Genomic DNA, 12874 nt, shown 5'->3' with positions numbered 1-12874 from the left:
CATTTAAGATGCCGATTCCACTTTATTTGCTGCAGTGGTCATCGATGTATTCGAAAACACTGTTTCCTAAAAGTCGTAAATTACATTTAAATGGACTAAAGAGAATCTTTTGAAAAGAGAAATCTCCAAAATCACTTATATGGGTATCATAAATTGGACCATAATCCCAGAACATCTGGTATACTTCTGAATGCTAGGAACTTTTCCGGACACCTGTGGAGTATATAGATCCCTTCTTATCGAAACTACTTGTTACTGATTTCTCCTACTGCATCATGAGAGGTTTAGTTGCTGACACTACCAGACTCGTGCAAGGACCCTTGGAACGGCTTACTTTTGGTTATGTGTGTTGTTAGGCTGCTGCAGCACCTCTTGGATGGGGATACCCAATTTTCACTGACCACTTACTATGGATCAGCAGAGGGTAAGCTCAGACACAATGGGCTAAACTCAAGACAGCCAAAGAACGGTTATATAGCGAAGATGAAAGCAGAAATATACGTTATGGTAAGAACTTACCGTTGATAACGGTATTTCTCCTAAGTCCACAGTATAACATTGGGATATGATGAAGCGACAGCGGATTTGCACCAATCGGTCAAAGCTTTTCGGCCTTCCAGCATGCAATAGGCCCGTCCATATATCCCCGCCTCCTGGCTCAGGCAAATCAGTTGTATACCCAACGCTCAAGGCAGGAGCATCATAGATAGCCCTAATCAGGAGAGAAGAATACACACACACACCCCCTTCCATACAAGAAGGAAGAGGTTAGTGAGTAAAAGGATCCTCAAATCAGGTGCGTCAGAGTGGGATCCCTGTGAATCCTGTGGACTTAGAAGAAATATCGTTATCAACGGTAAGTGCTTACCATAACGTATATTTCTCCGGCAGGGTCCACAGGTTATCCACAGGATAACATTGGGATTTCCCAAAGCAATTTAGTGGTGGGGACACTCCTGATTGGACAGGAGAATCCTTCGCCTGAATTCAGCGTCGTGAGAGGCAAAGGTATTCATGGCATAATGTCTAATGTCTAATTCACAGTTGAAGTGTACCTATGATGGAAACTACAGACCTCTCTCATCTTTTTAAGTGGGTCAACTTGCACAATCGGTGGCTGTCCTAATACATTTTTGCCCCACTGTATTTAATGGCAGGCAACCTTCTTCCTTGGTCCATTGCCCCTAGAAACACTGATGGGACAGTGCTATAAGAACATGTAGGTAAGCATCCTGGATATCCAGAGATACCATATAATCCCCTGGCTCCATGGCCAAAATGATGGAACGTAAAGTCTCCATATGAAACCGAGGTACCCAAATGTATTTGTTTAGCACTTTGAGATTGAGAATGGGCCGGAATGACCCATTTGGCTTCTGAACTAGAAACAGATTGGAGTAGAAATCTTGTCCTCATTGTGCAGGAGGAACTGGAATGACTACTCCTGACTGAAGCAATTTCTGAACTGCCTCTTACAAAGCCCTGGCCTTCATCTCTACCCAAGACGGGCTGGTACAAAAAAGACCTTTGAGAAGGGTGCTTCTTGAAGGCAAAAGCATAACCTACAGATACTACTTCCTGCGCCCAGGCATCCGTTGTAGACTGCTGCCAGATCTGTGCAAACTGAAGAAGTCGTCCCCCCACCCTGGGATTCCCCAGGTGGAGGCTCGCACCATCAGGCTGATGGCTTATTTTCTGTTTTACCAACCGGTCCTCTGGTTGCCCAATGCTTTTTAGTCTTACCAGACTTGTTGTATTGGGGCTGCCTGCCATCACTTTTTCCTTTTGCTTTTCCTTGAGACCAAAAGGGCCGAAAAGCTGGATCTATAGGTTTGAAATTGTATGTGGAAGGAAACTTTACCTTCTTGGAGTCTGCTTCTGACTCCAAAATATCTGTCAATTATTTACCAAAAAGAATATCTCCAGAAAAAGGCAAAGATTCCAAAACCTTCTTAGATTCTGAATCAGTTTTCACGTACGTAGCCAAACTGCTCTGCGAGCAGCTATTGTTGATGTTGATGCCCTAGAGGCAGTAGTACCCATATCCAATGCTGCTTCTTCCAAGAATTTTGCAGCCTGTTTTATATGTGCTATATGGGATTTTTGCTCTCTAGATGCCATTGAAAAATCCCCCTCCAATGCATCAGCCCAGGCAGCCACTGCCTTTGCCATCCAAGCTGAAGCCATGGCTGGACTTATGACTGCCCCAGACAGGGAAAAAATGGTTTTTAAAAAAACATCCACTCTCCTATCCGTGACATCATTTAATGATGTTGAAGGCAAAGGTAATGTAGATTTTCGCACTAATCGAATCACATGCGTATCTACCTTAGGAGCCACATCCCTTTTTAAACAATCCCCAGCTGGGAGAGGATAAATGGAATTCCATTTCCTAGGAATTCTAAACTTCTTATTGGGCATAGCCCAAGCCTCTTCCATGATTTCTGTCAACTGATCTGACCCTGGAAACTCAGTCTTAACTGTTTTGCGACGTTTAAACACAGGTGCCTTGGTTTTTAACACATGCTCTGCTGAATCCTCTGAGGATAGAATGGCTTTCATTGTTTTAAATAACTCAGCTATATCCACTGAGCTGATATCTTTCTCCTCCTCTTTGTATACCGAAGCAGAGTTTATTGAGCTTTCATCCTCCGATAAATCCTCATCTGAAACGTGTAGCCTGTGAGAATGAAGATTTACTTACCACTGGCTTTTCAGCCTGTTTCTTTTGAGAGGCTGCTGCTGGAAGTGATAAACTGCAGGTGGGAAGCTGCATGTAAGGGTTAATCGTCTAACCTATCCCTGGTACAGGAGTTGGAATTATCCGTTCAGCTATACTGGGTAATGTCTGTGCAAACATAGCACAAGGCAGATCAACCTGCACCTGAATCTGCCTTGTATTTTTCAAGACACCCTGGTGAAAGCTAAAACAATTTGCACACAAACCATCCTGAACCAGATCCTGAGAGGTTAACCCAGCTTTGCAAGACAAACATGATATGAGTGTTGGTGTTGCTGTGAGTGTATTTTCCTCACCTTTACCGCTCTTAGACATGGTAAATAATCAACACTTCCACAGTATACTACACAATTTGTGACTGTAATCACCTTTAGCTTTTTAAAGTGACATACAATCCGACCCTACCCATGCACCAGCATTGAGGATCGGAATAGAAAAAAAAAACCTGACAGAATATATAGTGAAGTCAGCAATCACACTAGCAGTCAGTCACATGTTATACATTAGCATAATACGCAATATGAGCACATCATCAACTACATTTCAAGTATGTAAGAGAACATATTACTGAATCATGTTTAAACAGATCTACCGTATTCAGATGCATAGTGAAAGAAACAACAGTAATAGTATAGACTCATATGCAATAGGCACTTAATCTCACTATTCGTACTCAAAAGCTAGAGAGAGACTTAGTGCTGTATTACCCGTACTCAGTAAAGTGGGATACAGGGAGACTCACCCCGCTTCCAGAATCGATCAATACTTGGATCCAGACGCTTCTAGTGTACACTGCCGCTCCATGAACCTATAGTGATCACAGACGCACCAGTCACACAGCCGCCTATGCTGCGACTGGGTCCCCTTTGTATACAGCGTCTGAGATGGAAGCGGGAAACAGTTCATGGCGGGAGACTCGGAGGAAACTGGTCATGAACTGGGGGAGGGGCGACCAGGAGAGCGTCTGAGTCCCCACTGCTGACATCAACCCTAGGGATCGTGGCCTCATACTATTCCGGGAGCCTATGATCCCTAAGGCCTAGCGCTGGTGCACCCGAGGTGGCAACCGCGTCAGCGACTGTTTGGTAGTCTCCTCCCAAAACAGTGCGGCTGTGTCCGTATTCCCCTTCTAAGCGGAACTCATGCCTTACCTTCTCCCCGTGTTCCGGCCACAGCCTGGTAATGTCTGTTGGACCTGCTAGTATATCCGACACAGACGCCTGCCGAAACAGCACTGTACTCGTGTGTAAGCATTGTCGCGACCCGGCGGAGAGTTGTTGGAGCGACTTTTTCTAAAGGTACGTATAAGACGCTTTTTAGAAAGATCACTCAAGAAAAATAGTAAGACTATAAAAATAAAATAAGAAAGCTTAGGGCTGCTACAAAACAGCAGCCCTCTGACCATGGTCCGGCTCCTGCTGCACCAAACAAAAAACTGATTTGCCTGAGCCAGGAGGTGGGGAATATATGGACGGGCCCGTTGCATGCTGGGAGGCCGAAAAGCTTTGACCGATTGATGCAAATCTGCTTTCGCTTCATCATATCCCAATGTTATCCTGTGGATAACCTGTGGACCCTGCCGGAGAAATGGCTGTTTCCACTTGTTTAGGGCAGAAAGATGTAAAATGCCATCAATCTGGTGAAGATGATTTGCACTTTACATGGGGTTCCACTGATCTTTAAATACAATCTCAACATACATATTTTGGCAGGTAAATAAACCCCTTGACTCTTTAAATCAGTTATGAGAAGTTCACAAATGTTGCATGTGAATAAATCAGGAAGTTTGCACACATATTCATATTTAGCATTAGCGAATTCCAAAATAGGATTTAAACACAATTGACAGCAATCTGTCAATTAAATTTAATCAGTTGAATATTTACCATATAATACAAACCAGACTGCATTGCATACATGCTAAATGGAACACAATCAAATTATCTATCTGGATTTAAGCAGCAATGTGATTACCAAACAATATGCTTCCTCAATTCTACAGGGAAAAATGCACTAGATGGTAACCTATTTTATCTCCAAACTGCCTTCTGTATGATACAGACTATTCCAGACACGGGAGGCTCCCTGTTGTGCATGTCATATAAAGTGCTGCTTAGGAAACACAGCCTTTTTTGAGGTCAGGATAATTAATATATAATTCCTATGTCAGAATGTCACAAAAACAATCTGATCCCCAAAATGGGAATGCAATACATAAAAAATAAAACCATTTCTAGTACGCCCTATCATCTTTCAAAAAAGGTATTTTTTATTATTAGATAGATTTCTGAGATGTGGGTGGTACAATTTTTACCACAGTTCGCCACACTTTTGGCTAAAGATTTGCTAGCTGCACTGAAGGAATCCCGTAGGACATTATCATCAACTAAGTACACCAAAACGTTTTGAACATTTTCCACCATGCATATCTGTCACTACATAGGATTTTCCTTATAGGACGCTCCTCCACTCACTCATGCTTCAGGTGTGGAGCAGACAGAGCAGATTTATTTTATTGTTTTTTGCTCTGTCCATTGGTTAGATATTTCTGGTTCCATGTAAAGCGCTATGCTGAAGAGCACCTGATTATTTCCTTTTGACTATGGAATGCAGAGCCGGCCCTAACCAATATGATGCCCTAGGCAAGATTTTCGCTGGTGCCCCCTAGCACCACCGCTGGTTCTGCCTCTGACCTTGCACCTCTTTCCCAGCACCATCACCCCTCACCCATAGCAGTTCTTGTACCCCCTATATTTTAAATAGGAACAGTTCGCACATTTGACGCACAGCCCAAAAAGGGGCATCTACTTGCTGGGAAGGGTCATGGCCACACAATAGAAACCCCAGTTCCAATTACGCCACACAGTACTGCAACTTTATTCACATTTTATCTTGCGATAGTGTCCATAATTCATATTACATCCCACAGTAGTATCACTTTACCTTATAAACGTTACTCCTCACAGTAGAGCCCCTTATTCACATTACATCACACTGAATTGCTCCTTATTCACATTACACCACACCTTATTGCTCTTTATTCACATTAGACGACACAGTAGTGCCCTTTCTATATGCAACGCCACATAGTAGAGCACCTTATACAAATAATGCCACACATTAGTAATGCATTTATACACAATTCCACACAGTAATGCCCCTTACACATGAGACACATTAATGTCCTTATAAACATAATGCGCCTTACACATTATGACAACCTTTATTAATGCCCTTTTACACATAATGTACCTTACACATATGGTGCACATTATTAATGCCCTTATACACATGAGACACATAGTGCCCCCTACACATTTGCTGCACATTATTAGTGCCCCTATACACATAATGACACACAGAGTAGTACCCTGTTACACATATGCCGCACATTTTTAATGCCCTTATACACATAATGACACACATAGTGGCCCTTTACACATATGTTGCACATTATTAATGCATTTTTATATGACACACATAATGCTCCTTACACATATTCCGAACACTACTGCACAACCAACCCACTCATGTGCACACAGCACTCACACTGCCACTAACACCGTGACCTCTGCCTCTGCTTGGATCCAGATGTGTCCTCACAAATCTTGCCTCAATGCTAACGTTGGGCACCTTTTTTTTTAAATGAAAATTCATCTTATTTACATTGCTATGTGGCTAGGATGCACAATCAGCTTCTGCTGATTAAACTGATATGCAGCATGCCTATATACTGTGTGAGACTATGGCTGTATCTGCATATGAAATGCTACATACAGAATATAGGCATGCCGCATATCATTTTAATCATCAGAAGCTGCTGATGCCCCTAGGCATATCAAATGCCCTAGGCAATTGCCTAGTTTGCCTATGCCTATGGCCGGCTCTGATGGAATGGGCTGTGTTTGGCCTTTTACCGGCTAATGCTCAGATAAGCAAAGGGGGTAGATAATCCTTTCCCAACCTCGGTCCTCAATGCACACTAACAGTCCAGGTTTTAGTAATATCCAGGTTCAGCACAGATAGTTAAATCAAAATAACAGAGGTACAAATGAAGTTACCTGTGCTCAAGTATGGATATCACTAAAACCTAGACTGCTAGTGTGCCTTGGGGACCGAGGTTGGAAATGCCTGGGATAGGTGACAACTCCTGGCCATTAGCGCTGCTGCCTGCAAAGCAATACTATAAGACTGGATTTCCCCATATCTCCCGTCATTGTCTTTGTTTACGTCCAAACTTTTCTATCTGTTCCGCATGGACTGGGTAGAGGTGACCCTGGTAGAGCTATGTCCATTGAGATGAGACACCAAATTCACGACAGTCTCCATAATACCTCCTGATATCTATTACGCATGATAGATAATGATTTACCTGTCGCTCTTGACTAAATTGCCACCTGAGCAGTGGGTGTTGTGGGGTTTCCTGGACGAGGGGAAAGTATTTGCTTTTTATTTTAAACTTTCTTTTTATTTTTGTTCTTTATTATTTCACTGGTTTGACTTTTTGACTCATCCATCTTGTTTATTTATTTGTTTAAACATTGACATGCGATGTGTTAACCAACAAAAAGCGCAGGTAAAAATGGGAAAATCAGTCTGTACCCCCAATATTGGCAAAGTAACATAGGATATAGAAGACATAATAAAAAGATTTGGGGGACTTAAAATGTTTTATATGGCTGCAATATGTATTTTGTTAAAAACACTTGAAAATTATAATAAGCAAACTTTTTGTGTAAAATTAATGTTCTTTACATTTGGGGTACATGAAAATGGGTATAAGTATATATTTGGGTCAATTAAAGGCACTTACAAAAATGACCAATTACTCCCACCTGCTAGCCTAAAAACCCTTGTTCCACTCATAAAGCACCCCCATACACCTGGCATATACCTTGTACCCAAATTTCTATCACTTTGCACTTTTTCACCCCAAACCTGACATCTTATTATTGGATAATTAAAAGTAATTAAAAACTTCATAGTGCCTATTTAGCCATTAAGGGGGTGTTCAATGGGTTCTGAACCAAGTCCCAAAAATAGGGATTTTCCCACAACTTTTCACTAGTGATGAGCGAGGTTCGGTTTTACTCGGTTTTACTCGGTTTTACTCGGTTCTCAAAACGGCATCTTATTGGCTATCCAAAACACGTGACATCCGTGAGCCAATAAGATGCCGTTTTGAGAACCGAGTAAAACCGAGTAAAACCGAATCCGCTCATCACTACTTTTCACCTGTTTAGAGTAGGTGAAGAGAAATTCGCTATAAACCCTATGGAGAATTATTGCATGCGAGTAACTGGATATTCTTCGCCGTGAAACAGTTATCGCAGCTAATTGGATACCCCCCAAGTGTGGTCAAACTTTCCTTATTTACTTGTATGTAAACTGGTCTACATGTCATGTGGATTGTGCAAATTTGTTAACTGCTGGAGGTTCTTTCTGGTAAAAAACAAACAAACCTGTGACTAATCAGTGAAACATTGCTTTGAAGTCTGGTAAATGTAGACCATAGCTGGGTGTAACACTACAGTATAACATAGTTGCCGTGTTCTATCTCAGTGTAAGGAAACCTATAAAACAGAATCTGAGACAAAGACCATTTCTGGCCACATTATAATGTTTGCTTTCCAGAAAATTGGAACTGCAACAATGTAAATAAGAACACAGAGATCACTCTGCAAGATTGATTCTTTGTTAGGAGTGGACGAGAGAGTCTAATCATTCAACTGAAGGAGAAAAGAAACAAAATGTTTATACTGCTGTTTCCAAAAACAGCTAAAATCTAAAATTTAAATAGCCGTGACAATTAATTGCTTCGCATAGGGTGCTGGCAGTGCTTTCTTAATGTCATTGCAACATGAAGGATGCATAATTAGCATGTAACAAACTAGTCTGCCCCAAGCGCAGTTGATGTAATACAGTACTCCAGACACATGCAGGCCCAGTACGGATGGGTACACAATGGACAATGTGTACCCAGGACAAGATCGTGAGCACAAGGACCCGGCTTCAGCAACTGCATACATATTGGGGAATTTCTGATGGATCGGAACGTCAAATAGTTCAAATCGTGAAATGTGTACGCACTGCACGCTACCCCAGTCGTTAGTTAAGTCTACTGGTCGGCCCTACAGCATACGGCAGCATGGCTCTCGTTAGCGATGTCTTCTGTCGGCCCTACTGTAGGGCCGACCAGAAGATGTCACTAACAACCCCAGGAGTGTGCAGATATTGCGTCCACATTTGACGATTTGAACGATTTGTCGTTTCGATCCATTGGAAATCAGCCAAATAGATCAAAATATCATCTAATGTGTGTGTACCCACCCTAAGCCACTTACCAGATTCTCTCTCTGGTGTGATGATTGAGCACTCAGGTCCACAGTCACACAGCAGACTTGCTAGGAAAATCTGCTGCCACTGGGCATGTGCAGCATTCCTCCGTTTATACTGCATGTAGTGGCCGCTGGCAACTGGACCCCATCCTACTCCAACCATTGCCTATTACTATTGTGCAGTCATTTTAAAGTTTAGTCGGTTCAGTGTCTATAATACATGAGAGGGTTGTGTGTGTACCGGTTCATGTGTGCATCTAATTCTAACATAGCACTCCATAAAGATAGCTGGGGTGTAGTATGGCTGACCGGCGGTCTCCTGACCGCCGGTCAGCTTACAGACGCCGGGATCCCGGCAGCATACCGACGGGGAGGGGCGAGTGCAGCAAGCCCCTTGCGGGCTTGCTGCGCTCGCCACGCTGCGGGCTCGGTGGCGACCTACGGTCGCCACAGGTTCTATTCCCACTCTATGGGTGTCGTGGACACCCATGAGTGGAAATAGTCCCTGTTGGTCGGCATGCCGACCATCGGGATAGTGGGGGTCGGGATGCTGGAGGAGGTCATGTGACCGTCGGTCTCCCGACCTTCGGTCACATGAATACCACCCAGATAGCTGAATGCGGTAGGGAACACTTGTGAGTCTGCTGGAAATAATACCCATTAGCTTTATGTAACCTATATCTGTAGCTGCTGGAAGTTCAAGATTTAGATTTTTCCTGTATGCTTTCACCATCAACTATGTGAGAGTTTAATGCTCTGCGTCATCACATGTACTGCTACTACGTTATGTTCAGCAGCCCTCTACACGTTTGTTTTGTTTCTGGCAATGTAGCATTAGCAAATAAAATATAGGATTAAGTTTGGGAATAACACATGGTTATTTACAAGCCAGATGTAGCATTTGAAAGGAGTATATAAACTACATTCTTCTAAGGGCAACGCTTGTTATAAAGAGCAAGGAATAAACTGCAGCACTCACAGATATTATGTGCTGGGTACACATGTTCTGCAGGATCGTGTTCAGGGTGGGAAAGATGTGTGTGTGTGTGTGTGTGTGTGTGTGTGTGTGTGTGTGTGTGTGTGTGTGTGTGTGTGTGTGTGTCACACCATGTGCTGGTAATAGGTAGGAGATCAGTGCTGTCATCTGTCTTCAATGGAGATCAGTGCTGTCATCTGTCTTCAATGTTGGATAACTAAATAAGGAAGCAGGCTCAACAACTGTTTACATGAGACCAGGAGAACATTAATATTGTAAGACAAGGTCCAAGTCTCAGCTCTCAAGCTTATTTGTATAACCTTATTCTGGCTCCATGTTCATATTCCACCAAAGTAGTACAGCCTTGTTCAAGTAGGCATACATGGAAGCATTGCATCCAGACACATTTTAGTGGTAGCAGTATGAAAGGATATCCCCTAAAGTATGCAGGAACATAAAGATGATAAGGTTTGTCTTCCTTTATCTCCAAAGGCTCTCCTGTCAATCCCACAGAGGTGTAATAATCCTCTCAATGCATTATCTTGGAAGCATGTTTTAGTACAAGGTAAATGTTTGACATAATTGGGAAACTATTTATGCCAGAGGTTCTCAAACACAGTCCTCAAGGCACCCCAACGGTTCAGGTTTTAAATATACATACATCCATCTCTACTGAGCCATGAATATACCTAAAACCTGGATGGTTGGGGTGCCTTGAGGACCACGTTTGAGAACCTCCGATTTATGTCAATATCAAGTGTGTGTGTGTGTGTGTGTGTGTGTGTGTGTGTGTGTGTGTGTGTGTGTGTGTGTGGAGGGGGGGCGGGGAGGGGGGGTTGTGTGTGAAATGATAGGATTTGAAAGGCTTGGAAATACATGCAAGAGTAGGCATATAGGTAGCAGGTAACGCCCTGGTTTGTAGAGAGAGCAGAGGGCCATGGGCCTAATTCAGACCTGATCACAGCAGCAAATTTATTAGCTAATGGACAAAGCCATGTGCTCTGCAGGTGAGGCAGATACAACATTTGCAGAGAGAATTAGATTTGTGTGGGTTACAGGTATTTCAGTAATTCAACTTAAAAGGTGAATCTAATATATTATATATTATTGCATTACATGCAAAGTGAGATATTTCAAGCATTTATTTGTTATAATTTGATGATTGTGGTTTACAGATTAAGAAAACTCCAAATCCAAATCTCAGAAAATTAGAATATTGTGAAAAGGTTCAATATTGTAGGCTCAAAGTGTCACACCCTAACCAGCTAATTAATCCCAACCATCTGCAAAGGGTTCCTGAGCCTTTAAATGGTCTCAGTCTGGTTCAGTACAATTCACAATCATGGGGAATACTGCTGACATGACAGTTATGCAGAAAACCATCATTGGCACCCTCCACAAGGAGGGAAAGCCTCAAAAGGAAATTGCAAAAGAAGTTGGGTGTTCTCAAAGTGCTGTATCAAAGCACATTAATAGAAAGTTAAGTGGAAGGGAAAAGTGTGAAAGAAAAAGGTGCACAAGCAGCAGGTCTGGAGTGGATTGTCAGGAAAAGGCCATTCAAAAGTGTGGGGGAGCTTCACAAGGAGTGGACTGAGGCTGGAGTTAGTGCATCAAGAGCCACCACACACAGACAGATCCTGGACCTGGGCTAAAGAAAAAAAAGAACAGGTCTGTTGCTCGGTGGCCCAAAGTCCTCTTTCCTGATGAGAGCAAATTTTGCATCTAATTTGGAAACCAAGGTCCCAGAGTATGGAGGAAGAATGGAGAGGCCCACAATCCAAGATGCTTGAAGTCCAGTGTGAAGTTTCCACAGTCTGTGTTGATTTGGGGAGCCATGTCATCTGCTGGTGTTGGTACACTGTGCTTTATTAAGTCCAGAGTCAACGCAGCTGTCTACCAGGACATTTTAGAGCACTTCATGCTCCCTTCAGCAGACAAGTTTTATGGAGATGCTGACTTAATTTTCCAGCAAGACTTGGCACCTGCCCACACTGCCAAAAGTACCAAAACCTGATTCAATGAGCGTGGGATTACGGTAATGTATTGACCAGCAAACTCGACTGACCTGAACCCCATAGAGAATCTATGGGGCACTGCCAAGAGAAAGATGAGAGACATGAGACCGAACAACGCAGAAGAGCTGAAGGCCGCTACTGAAGCATCCTGGTCTTCCATAACACCTCAGCAGTGCCACAGGCTGATAGAATCCAAGCCATACCACATTGAGCCAGTAATTCATGCAAAAGGGGCCCAAACCAAGTACTGAGTACATATGCATGATTATACTTTTCAGAAGGCCAACATTTCTGTATTAAAAATCCTTTTTTTCTATTGATTTTATGTAATATTCTAATTTTATGAGATTTTGGGGTTATTTTAAGCGGTAAACCACAATCATCAAAATTATAACAAATAAAGGCTTGAAATATCTCACTTTGCATGTAATGAGTCTATATAATATATTAGTTTCACCTTTTAAGTTGAATTACTGAAATAAATTAACTTTTGTACGATATTCTAATTTTCTGAGTTTCACCTGTATATTGTTCTGTGCAGGGTAAATACTGGCTGCTTTATTTTTACACTGCAATTTAGATTTAAGTTTGAACACACCCCACCCAAATCTAACTCTCTCTGCACATGTTATATATGCCCCACCTGCAGTGCACATGGTTCTGCCCAATAGCTAACAAATTTGCTGCTGCGATCAGGTCTGAATTAGGCCCTATATCTAGCACAGACATTCCCCTGTGGTAGGCAGGAGAATAATACTGCATCAAGCGTCAGACTGGGTAATGAAAAGCCCGCCGGGGGAAAACA

At 42.6% G+C, this 12874-nt stretch overlaps 1 protein-coding gene across 3 annotated transcripts in view; it reads right to left on the bottom strand.

The window, feature by feature from the left end:
• KIAA1210 (KIAA1210 ortholog) overlaps nucleotides 1-12874 on the bottom strand; it is a 273066-nt gene that overhangs the window by 144095 nt on the left and 116097 nt on the right. The gene's annotated exons all lie outside the window — the stretch shown is intronic.

The sequence above is a fragment of the Pseudophryne corroboree genome, chromosome 8, assembly GCF_028390025.1.
Source record: "Pseudophryne corroboree isolate aPseCor3 chromosome 8, aPseCor3.hap2, whole genome shotgun sequence".
NCBI lineage: Eukaryota > Metazoa > Chordata > Amphibia > Anura > Myobatrachidae > Pseudophryne > Pseudophryne corroboree.
Note: the sequence above shows the minus strand (reverse complement) of the source record. Positions and strands in the feature narration are given on the sequence as shown.